The sequence below is a fragment of the Thermobia domestica genome, chromosome 5 (assembly GCF_964235325.1).
Source record: "Thermobia domestica chromosome 5, izTheDome1.hap1.1, whole genome shotgun sequence".
NCBI classification, from domain to species: domain Eukaryota; kingdom Metazoa; phylum Arthropoda; class Insecta; order Zygentoma; family Lepismatidae; genus Thermobia; species Thermobia domestica.
The window spans coordinates 218,618,619-218,631,216 of NC_137458.1; positions in this window are offsets into that span (position 1 = coordinate 218,618,619).

Below are 12,598 nucleotides of genomic sequence, written 5' to 3' on the forward strand. Positions count from 1 at the left end.
CTCTTCAGCAGACGGTGTTAAACACTTACAAAGTCTTCTTACGACCATCTATACTCCATGGACACAACCCATGACTTAATACCAATATCAAATTCTACACCCGCCTCCAAATAATTGAAAGACATGCATTATGACTGGCATATCGCATCAAACTGCCTAGTCCTACCCGGCTACTCTATGATCGTATTCCATTTCCACACCTCCTTCTTCATTTAGAAAAACTGCGTACCAGGTACATCACTACTCGTTGGAGGCAAGGCCATCCCATCCTTCGCAGTAGTATACGTATCGATGCTGAACAAGACGTTCCACCTCGTCTACAACCTACGCCCCTTCAGCACTTAATTACAATATATGTTATTACACATCCTGACGAACACATAGACGACTTTCAATTAGCATATCAACCACCAGACTTATCACCAAACATTTATCTATCTTTTGCACCTTAATTTGCACTAACAAGGGCATCATATTGTCTCTCATTATGTGTTGAGTCACCCCGGCACAAGAAGATAACCCTTCATCTGTCTAACTAACCAATATCACTGTGTTGTGGCGTCTGATTTGCACTTAATCTTTCATCCCATCATACATACATAATGATAAATAATGAACATACGTTGAATGGCGATTATTAATCAATTGATGAATAAAGATCCCCATATAATGGATGAATAGATGTCAAATAAATAAAATAAAACCTCTGTGTCCTTCCACTTTATCCTTAGTTTCCCTATACAATTAACTTCACTCCCAAGAGAAGGTATTCCCTTCTACGGGTTTTGCATGATAAAAAAAGCGCTTTAGTTGTTATTGTAGCATTTTAATATATAGATTACAAGAGGGTTGTGAAATATTTTTCCCTCGCAACTAGAAGCAATATCAGACTGATGTTTAGTGAAACTATGTAGAATACCCGCGCACATTTTTATGGTATACGCACGTACACTCATGCCCAAAATGATTGTCGCATATCTATAATTGTCTTCTTGTAAGAATGTAATTTAATAATGATTTTGCAGGGTACTTTTAATACTGATACTATGTGTATAATCGGAAAAAGTATGTTTGTGGTAAATTTCATAGGAAAAGAATTATAAATACGAAAATTAGAATGAGTAAAACAAAACGTTACTAAATGGACAAGAAAGTTTTATTTTCGTTTTATTGTTCTTATTTACTGCTATTTTGACATGAAATTTGCCACAAACATCTTTGCCGATTATACACATACTAACATTATAAGAAATTCCGAGCGAATTCGTTATTAATTATATTCCTACAACAACATATTTATAGACATGCGACAATAATTATGGATATGAGTGTATATACATTCACCCGAGGCTGTTCTAAGGGGGACAAAATTCCCAAAAAGTGATTTTTGGAGTGCTTCTTTGATTTCTCCCTAATTTCTCTTTCCACGTATATTACAGTGCAATGGGCAAACCATCTGAAAGCTGGCTTTATTCTAAAGAAAATGACATGCGAACCAACAATTTCTGACGAATAGTACAAAAGCAGTAGCTACTTTACTGAAAGTCTATAATTTTCTTTAAAAACTCCGAAGTGTTAAAAGGGTTAAATAGAGGGATAAAACTTATTCATGGGAGCCTAAGTCAATATTAGAAAGGCATTATTTGCTATATTTTAGCATTTTTGCTCTATAGTGATCAATATTAAAACTGGAAGTAATAGTATATTTCTAACATTTCAGACTGCAATCGCGGGATGGAATCGGAGATGGAATCTATTATTACGTATTAGTTGTATACTGGAAAACAGCTTCTTTCTATCTATCTATTGATGTTTTGCAATATTGTGATCAGTGTTGAAACATGAAATTGTAGATTTCCATCATTTCCAGTTGGCAAAGAGATAATGGTTTTCTTGAGATATTCAGTGAATTCTGAAGGATCATTTCTTGATGTCTGCAAGCGTTTTTGCTGTGGAGATCAACATTAGATCAGAAATTTTCTTCCTTCTTAGTAGAGAGATACAAAAGAAAGTGGAATAATTTCTTCAGACGCTGAAGTGATTTCAATAAAGTTCTGTCGTAGTCAATTACCATTTTTATTAACTGATCTTAAAAAAAGAAGAAAAAGAAGATTCTCAATCCGACCTGTTTATGTAATATGAGACAAAGGTACCTTGTAAAAAGTTAGGAACAGCTACAGAGAGTAACACCGTATCCTGAATACGGGTAATAGAGGTGCAACCGCTTATATTAGTGTATAATAAATTAACAGGGCCATCTTGAAGTACACCATCTTGGATTTACGTACAAAATTTTTAATTGGAAGTGGACTATGTGACGTATCGTCTTGGGGTAACTTTCCAACACAAAATATACATCTGATGTTATTTTCAACTTATCTATAATTATTTATTATCTTTATATCTTTTTATTAATTTACTTTTGACCTTCCAAACCTACAAGGTTTCTTTGCCTCACGTTGTAATTGGATTTTAAACTTGAGGTCACATGGGTCACCATTTAATATTATTCAATTGGGCTAATTTTCATCATGGGTTACTTTGGTCTGATACGTAACCACTTTATAGGGGGAGACTCAAATCAACACGAAAGGCGAAGATAAAGATCGCCCTAATATCTATCTACCTATGTAGATTGATAGATATTTGGACGGTCCTTATTTTTAGCCTTTTGTGTTGTTTTGAGTCAGGGCCGTCGTGTGGGTTGTAAGCGCCCGGGGCAAGAGTTCCCAGGCTCCCCCCTGTGTATTCTGAAAAACAAACCAGAGTTTATTCTACACTCCTAAATTTAAATATGGAATGTAAGATAAAAGAAGTTAGTATTATGTCAGTTTTTTTTTAAAAAGTGAATGGCTTTTGTTGTTAAAACATAAATGTTAATGAGAACATGGTTTTTAATTATCTAAATCAAGTGTTATTCTTGTTTATTTTGAACTTGATGTACATCAATATAGCAATAGCATAGAATATACAAGAATATACAAATATTGTAACCCAATATGTAAGTGATAACAAAAACTATTTTTCTGTCTTTTGCTTTAATTATTTTTCTTTTCTTGCGATTAACACACAAATTTTTCAGTAAATTTATCATAGCGTTAGAATACTGATGTAACTATTTTAGGTGATGTCTGTAATGATTTGTATTTGCTTCCATTTAATCCTACAGTTATGAGATATGTTCAAAATCAAAATATACGTTTCGTTAATGTTTGTTCTGCAAGGCGATGTTAACGATACATTGTTCCAAAACATGTAGTGTGAAGATCATATAATGATAACGTAAATATACTAATAAATTAAAATAGAAGTGAGCAAAATTAACTGTATAATGATATATATATATATATTCCATCGGTACTGCTGTAATTCAATATGGTCTTGGCCCACCCTTAGCCTTGATGACAGCTTCTACTCTCGCAGGCATACTTTCAAGCAGGTGCTGGAAGGTTTCTTGGGGAATGGCAGCCCATTCTTCACGGAGTCCTGAACTGAGGAAATGTACCTATGTAGGTCGGTGAGGCCTGGCACGAAGTCGGCGTTCAAAAACATCCTAAAGGTGTTCTATAGGATTCAAGTCAGAACTCTGTGCAGGTCAGTCCATTACAGGGATTTTATGTCATGTAACCACTCCGCCACAGGCCGTGCAGTATGAACAGGTGCTCGATCGTGTTGAAAGATGCAATTACCATCCCGAATTGCTCTTCAACAGTGGGAAGCAAGAAGGTGCTTAAAACATCAATGTAGGTCTGCGCTGTGAGAGTGCCACGCAAAACAACAAGGAGTGCAAGCCCCCACCAAGACAAACATCACACCATAACACCACCTCCGAGTTTTACTGTTGGCACTACACACGCTGATAGATGACGTTCACCGGGCATTCACCATACCCACATCCTGCCATCGCATCGCCACATTGTGTACTGTGATTCGTCACTGTACACAACGTTTTTCCACTGTTCAATCGTTCAATGTTTACGCTCCTTACACCAAGTGAGGCGTCGTTTGGCATTTACGTGCGTGATGTGTGGCTTGTGAGCAGCCGCTCGACCATGAAATCCAAGTTTTCTCACCTCACGCCTAACTGTCATAGTACTTGGAGTGGATCCTGATGCAGTTTGGATTTCCTGTGTGATGGTCTGGATAGATGTCTGCCTATTACACTTTATGACCCTCTTCAACTGTCGGCGGTCTCTGTCAGTCAACAGACAAAGTCGACCTGTACACTTTTATGCTGTACGTGTCCCTTCACGTTTCCACTTCACTATCACATCAGACACAGTGGACCTAGGGATGTTTAGGAGTGTGGAAATTTCACGTACAGACTTCTGACACAAGTGACAACCAATCACCTGACCACGTTCGAAGTCCGTGAGTTCAGCGGAGCGCCCCATCCTGCTTTCTCACGATGTCTAATGACTACTGAGGTCACTGATAATGAGTACCTGGCAGTAGGTGGCAGCACAATGTACTTAATATGAAAAACGTATGTTTTGGGGATGTTCGGATACTTTTGACCACACACACATACACACACACACACACACACACACACACATATATATATATATATATATATATATATATATATATATATATATATATATATATATATATATATATATAGTTCATTCAAACACTAAATGGCATTCTCCTGACTTTTCTGTGAGCAAATGTCGACAATATCTCCTTGAAATCTAACTTTTTGGCTTTACCATTTTCAATAGCAACTATGGCCAATTACAGTAATTAAGTCTTTCCTGGGCCACTGTTGAGCGTAAATACGTCTTTGCCACCTTTAACTTACTAAAATATCAACGTGACAGGCATTCTTACATAAATATAAAAAATAGAAAATTATTTTTAAAAAGTACATGCTTGTTGGACACAACTGTGTTGTTGACATTGTAATAGTTGACAGGGATTCAGCCAGGATTTCGATTCGTGGAAACCAGCAAAGGGTGTCTGGGAATACCCCTGAGTACATCAGGTCCGTCAAGTATCCTTCGAAACTTTTTGCAAAACTTAAGCCTTAAAATTGCATTGCAATGCCTTTTTAAAAACGGTTTTCAATTTAAACCAATATGGGATAGCCTAAATTGGAATTTTATTGATTTCTTTTTTCATTTTATTGGGAGAGGACCCTTGAGCCCCCTCGATGGCTATCTCCCTGATAGTGAATAACCTGTTGTATGAGGTTAGTACAGAATTGAAGGACTGAAAAGATATTTCTTTTGTTATTGATTGGAAAGTACGTGCTAAGTTGTATTGTGATGCTAATCTGTTATCAAGTGGTGTCAAAATAAGCAGATAATTGTAGCATTTCAGTTATTGTGGTATTACCTGAGCATTTCTTGGACGGAATTGGAATAAAGAAATGTTATTGAATTCTACTGAAGTTTCTTCAATTTATACCAAACTTTCATACGGATAAGAAGTAAGTAGTAGCAGATCTCGGTCAGTTTTCCAAGATAAAAACTCTTCTCACAGAGGGCTGGAGAGAGTTCTAGTTGAATAATCCTAGACGATGTTTTACATTACCGGTAATTTTAATTAGCCGTTGCCTGATCATTATTAAAATATCTGAATTAACAATATTTTAAAATAACAAATAAATTTAATTGTTATATTTTAAAAAATCATTTACCAACATAATCTGAATTCCTTAATTTTGTTGATTTGTCGTTCCAGCGCCCCATGGTCGCGGCGCCCGAGGCTATCGTTCCGGTCGCCCCGCCCACTCGACGGCCCTGTTTTGAGTCTCCCCTGTAAAGTGATTACCTATCAGATCAAAGTAACCTATGATCAATATACAGTATATATACCCATGATATACGTAAATACCGGAACATTTGTTGGGGGCATGGTGTCTCAGTAGTAGAGCGCATACCTCTGGTGCATGAGGTCCCTTGTTCATCCCGGTCAAATAAGTTTGTGGTGGGCCCTCAATTAATTCCCCATCTTCCTTAGCCTAAAGGGCATAGTTTTAGGACGTTAAACCCAAAAAAAGTCGTTTTCGTTTCGAAACATTTGTCTCAATATAATGCTACGTAAAGATAAGATGCATATGAATCAATAGATTACGTTAATTTGAACAAAATCACATGCTTGAGGACAAATTGTTATGCCTGGTATTCGAGAAAAAAAAAAACCTGTGGCGGTAAAAAAAAAAATGTCATTTCTTGCTTCAATGTATAAATGGTTACCGTATTGAATTACGCAATGTACTTGTAGTAAAATGCAGTGTTAACTAGCAGATTGTAGGTGTATTTATTATTGTTTATCTTTTCCGTTCGGTGACGTACAAACACACTCGTTTATGCATGCATAACTCATCCTTACAATTCAACTGTGTTATGTGCTTTTTTATTTTCTATTGTAGTTGCTCATTCTTCAGTCCATAATTCATTTCCAAAAAGAATAGTTTCTGTGTTCTTCCTCATTTGTTGATTGGAGTCAATCTGAACAAAGAGTGAGCATTTTTCTTTAAGTTCCCGAGAAGACCAAAGAATTATCTCCCAATCACAAGGGATAGCTGAATGGCATCCACAATCAACGAAAGGAGCGAGATTCTTTATTCAATTTCCAATGGGAGCTCTATGGCTCGGATCCCACGTTAAGCTGTAGGTCTACGTCTCATATAGCTGCAGGTCCCTCGAAAATAATAATATATATATATATATATATATACAGTAGAGTTATATACAGTATCTGCAGGGGTAAAAGTGGATCTGAAAAGGTAGGGGGACGCTAGGTAGCGGCATGACGTCACGCCGTTCCCCTGCCTATCTTTGCCCATTGTAATTTCTTAGGAACTGATGGTACGCCGTACATGTTTTTCGGAGGTGGGGGACGCGTTCCCCCTCATTTTTATCCCTGTGTATCTGAATGCATTTATGGTATGTAAATTAACTCGTCTCACGTCGTGGAAATACTGGGGCATAGGTATATTCTTGGTAAGGCTTATTCTTGGAGGCAGAGGTGGATCTAGAAGGTAAAAACTGGGGGGGGGGGCAGCCAGAACTCAAACTATGATAGGTGTACCATGAGTTTACTATAAACATTGAAGAATATATACAATACTTTAAATTACATTAATCACTCAAAAAACTGGTGGGCCTAGAGCCCCCTGGCCCCGGGTTAGATCCGCCACTGCTTGGAGGAGGACTTAGCTTACGAGCAGTCTGGAAAATTGTGCTAGCTTATTTCCAGAGAAACATGGTAATAGGAGGAAAAATAGTGCTTACCTAACGTTCTTAATAAAGGCCAAAGACAGTGCTACGTACTTCTGCACTTCACTTTCGGAAGTTTGATTTATAATTTAACGATTATGTAAATAAGTTACGTATAATCAACAGTTATTTAAAGATTCATTACTCAATAGGGTTGCCAACTCTGGAAAATAAAATTACCAATACTCGCTCACAACCCTCAAAACACATGAAGAATAACTGTATTTTAAACTTGGAAATATATAGTTGTGGCTGATAAAGTACCGATCTGCCGGTAAAAATATCAGCCAGTTGTAGTGATGGGCCGAATCGAATTCTCTAGTGAATCGAATACATATTCGAATACTATAGAAACGAATCGAGTTCGAATTCCAATACACCTATTATATATAATGATATATATAATTGTTGATTTTGCTTCATGATTTCTCTTTATCAATTTTCACAGTTGCTAAATAATTAAAAATGTAGATACAATAATATTTATTGAGCTTATTAAAGACAAAATGGGGTTGAAACCAGGGGGTAAAAGTGCGGGAGAACGCGGGGATGCCGTCTCCCCACCTCGAAAAAATATTTACGGCGTCCCCCAAGTTCCTAAAAAAATACAATGTGCAGGCAGGGGGAACGGCGTGGCGTCATGCCACTACCTACCGTCCCCCTACCTTTTCAGATCCACTTTTACCCCTGGTTGAAACTACAGACGTGTTCAAATTGTTAGACTCAACATTCAGTTTCTGAATATATTTTACCGTTCTTACAATATTACATGAGAAAATACATTCGAACTTAGTCCAAATTACTACTTTGTAACTCTGTCGTAATTTGTAGTGGGTGTGGCACATGCTTTCCAATATCAATAAACCAAATGCGTACGTAACATGCAAATATAATTACTATAAAATGTGTATGATAATTCCAAATTGGAAACAAAACATGAAATGGAATACTTACAAGAAAATTATCTCTCACACAAAGAATAATATTTCTTTTGAAATCCCTTGTTCTTTATCCTTTGTGGCATCTTATGTACGAGTTTAGCACGTTTTGCCTTCAATTAAGCAACATGATACCACAAATTATTGATCTTGATCAATTGAAGTTTGGTTCTAATGTGTTTCTTCTCTATCTTTTCTTTCATGAAAGTCCAGAAAAGTTTCAGAAAAGTTTTAAATCCGGTTCATATCAGGACTAGTGTCTGGCCACGGAAGAACACTAATTTCGTTGTCCTCGAAAAATTTTGTCACAGCTTTGGCCCGGTGGCATGGGGCTCCATCATGCATAAAAATGAATTGTACGTCATCAAATCAGAGTGCAGTTGGGAAAGCAGTTCGTCTTGAAGAACTTGTAGGTATTGGTCGTGCTTCATTGTCCTCTCTACTATATACAGTCTTTCAGGCCCGAAGACAGAGATCACACCCCAGACCATGACTGAAGTAGGATGCTTCACGGTTTATTAAAGACATTCCAACTTGAATTTCTCCCAGGTCAACGTCGCTAATATTGTGAACATTCATCAGACAAAAAGATACATGATTCATCACTGAAACACACTATTCTCCAATAGTCAACAGTCCAACATTCTAAGCCTCGTGCCCATTCGAGGCGTTTCTTTGGCATAATTGGAGTAGACTCTAATTTTTGTTTTCTTTCTTGACCGTGGCTTTTACGTATTTCCTCGGCACAAAGAATCCTTCGAACACTTTCAGGCCAAATGTCTGCGCCATACTCAGCCATTTCTATGCTTAAGTCTATTAGAAGTTGCACTTCTGTTTCTCAGAGCCAATCTTTTTAATTTTCTGATACCTCTTAGCGATAGCTTTGGTTTTTGCTTACACTTCCCAACCCTATTTTGGCTCTTGTTCATTTTAACAGAGATTCTACTTACAAATTTTTGTTCTATCCCAACTGTACTAACAATGTATTGCCGTGTATATCTTATTTCCATCAGAAGTATTTTGTTAACTTCCATTTTACGCCGGTAAAGATCTTTTGCTTTTCCCATTATGCTACAATTACAGGACTACACAGAATAAAAGATTGATACATGAAACACGTCACGATCATTTTAAAGTGGTCCATTCGAACTGGTGAACGCTTTAAATGTCGTTAACTTCTTACGACAGCAACCACAACACTTCAGACTGTAACTTGTTGATAGGAACCACAATAGCTATCTACAACTGAAACACTACTTTCAGAACTATCTCCCCCCGCCACGAATACCATCTGCTGTTCAACGGTTATATCACCACTTCAACTGTACAGTAAACAAATGAAGAATCCTATATTGGTGGTTTAACCATTAAATTAAATTTTCTAGAACTCTGAAATTAGGACCACTACATCAATTTTGCATTTTTCGAGCGTGAGTCTAATAATTTGAACCATTGGCGTCTTTGGCATGTAAACTTTGGGGGGGGGGGGGCATAAAAGAAAGTGATTTAAATAGTAGTACCTAGTCCAACCTGTTTATTTATCTTCGATTCCTTTTGTTACCTTTCTGTTTACCTTCACGGACTCTCTTGAGACATATTAAGAACTTTGTTATATTCGTTTCATAGCCTGAATATTATATTCGCAATAAATATAATTATTATTATTTGGTCTAGGAATTAATTCGTGCGGGTGGACAAGAGATGGCGCAACGAACGGAGCGTCCCACAGTTCCGTGTATCCACACATGTGTTGCAAACCCCTGTCATCGCGTATCGTTCGTAGTATAGGGCAGTGGATTAAAGCGTCAACAACACAAGTTTGTAGTTAAGTGAACATGGCGCAATTTGTGCCTGATAAAGTGTTTTTGCGGGGTGTCCTGCTGCATTACTTTAACATGCAGAAAAGTGCGACTGAAAGTCATCGTATTTTGGTGGAAGTGTATGGTTACCATGCTCCAGCTGAGCGAACGTGTCAGAAGTGGTTTGCACGGTTTAGAAGTGGTGATTTCGGCTTGGCAGACCAAGAGCGAGCTGGACAGCCAAAAAAATTTCAAGACGAAGAATTGACAGCATTGCTCGAGCAGGATTCGTGTCAAACGCAGGAACAACTTGCAGCAGCATTAGGCGTTGATCAAGCAACAGTCTCCAAACGCTTGAAAGCCATGGGAATGATTCAAAAGATGTCACATTGGGTTCCACATGAATTGAAAGACAGAGACGTTGAAAGACGAAAAACCATTTGCGAATTGCTGCTTCAGCGACAGAGCAGAAAGGGGTTTCTGCATCGAATTATTACGGGTGATGAGAAGTGGATCCATTACGAGAACCCTAAACGAAAAAAGGCCTGGGTGAAACCAGGTGAACCAGGTCCAGCACAACCAAAACGAGATATTCACTGTGCAAAGGTTATGCTGTGCATATGGTGGGATATGAAAGGTGTGGTGTACTATGAGCTGCTGCAACCGGGTGAAACTATGAATGGAGAACGTTATCGACGACAATTAATGCGTTTGAAGCAAGCTCTGGCCAGAACACGACCAGAATGGGAGAACAGACATGATAAACTTATTGTTCAACATGATAACGCTCGCCCACATGTCGCAAAACCGGTCAAAACCTATTTAGAAAATGTCGGATGGGAAGTTTTACCCCACCCGCCGTATTCACCAGACGTTGCTCCTTCGGACTACTACTTGTTCGATTGCATGAACAACGATTTGATTGGACAGCGGTTTACTTCTTCAGAAGATATCGAAACATGGGTCTCTGACTGGATCGCTTCCAAGGATGAGGACTTCTTTCGCCACGGAATCCGTACATTGCCTGACAGGTCGGCGAAAGTGGTGGCTAGCGATGGACAATATTTTTCTTAAGGTATTTATGTATTTTGTGTTTGTACTACAGCTTCAATGTGTGCGTACCAACCGCACGAATTAATTCCTAGACCAAATATTTATATGTTATTCTGTCGTTAATAAATAAATTAAATTAGATAGAATATTGAACATTCTGTACTTCAAAATATTGGGGGTGACGCGTCCCTCTCGTCCCCCCGCCAGAGACGCCTATGATTTGAACACGTCTGTACACCTTCTCACTCTACAAACTCTTAACTGACACTGAGAACTCGGACAGTAGCAGGGCTGCCACCTAAGCAGCTGGCAACTATTGTGAACAATGATCAAAATTATAGTATTTTGTAGGATGATATGGTACTCCTCAAAAATCAAGCGTGACATATACAGCAATTATTATTGGCTCCCTCCTGTTTATTTTCAGTTGAAAAGCTACTTATTCTTGAGCACAATTAGTTTTTTTTGACAATATTATGAACGTTGTTTCTTTTACGTGTTGGTATAACACAACCAGCGAACGAGTGCGGGCGGCCGGTTTTGGAACTAAAATGCAAGCAGCAGTGTTTCTAACCGGACTACTTGTAATCAATCTGTCACAGTTCTGTAATCAATCTATCACAGTTCTTTCTGTCTTGTTCGTAATAAACCACTTCACGCATATGCTCAAGTCAGGGGCGGAGCGATCGGGGTCTTGAGTAAGAAAATTCTTTTGCATTGACATCATATTCGGATGTACTTCAAAAGTTTGGTGAGAGAAAGAACTGATAATCTTTCACCGCCACACTCCTAACCGTTTCCCCAGGGGTCCTGGGTCCACCCTTTGATTGAGATGGTACATAAAGATAATTTTGTCTGATCTCTGTCATTATTTATCGTATTTTTTTAAAACGATATTTCTGCCACATTTTGAGAACTTTATTTGAAAGTTTTCAAAATGTGGCAGAAATATTTTTTTTTAATTACTAAACCATGCTAAATAATGACAGAGATTAGACAAAGTTATTTTTATGTACCATCTCAATCAGGGGTGGACCCAGAACCCCTGGGGAGACGGTTAGAAGTGTTGCATTGACGGCGGAGGGGGAGCGACTAAAATGGGGTGCCTGATGATTGAAGGTTCCTTATAACTCCAGTAAAATTCAGACAAAATCTCTGAATTATTGTAAAAAAGAAAATATACAAAATACATTTTCAGGGTAACTCTTACAGCCATTACGTTATTCTAAGATTAATGCTACTTCTAAAATTTATTAGAGCGAATATGTACCGTAAATACGCGCGTAATTTTCGCCCTCGCATAATTTTCGCATCCCAATTTTGAAGGGCATTTTCTGTATATTTTATTTTCCTCGCGTAATTTGCGCACGCGGAAACTTTTTGTGAAACAGCATTTTTTCAGGAATCAATTATGGTAGCTAATGAACAATTGGCAACGCAGCAAAGCCATTGTTGCATTCCATTGAGCCCTGTCAACAAAACAAAACACCCCCTCCACTTTCCCCACCCCTCGTCTGCTGTGCGAAAGAGCTTGTTTCGCGCGTCTTATCTTTTCCTCATCCCACTTCCAGTTACA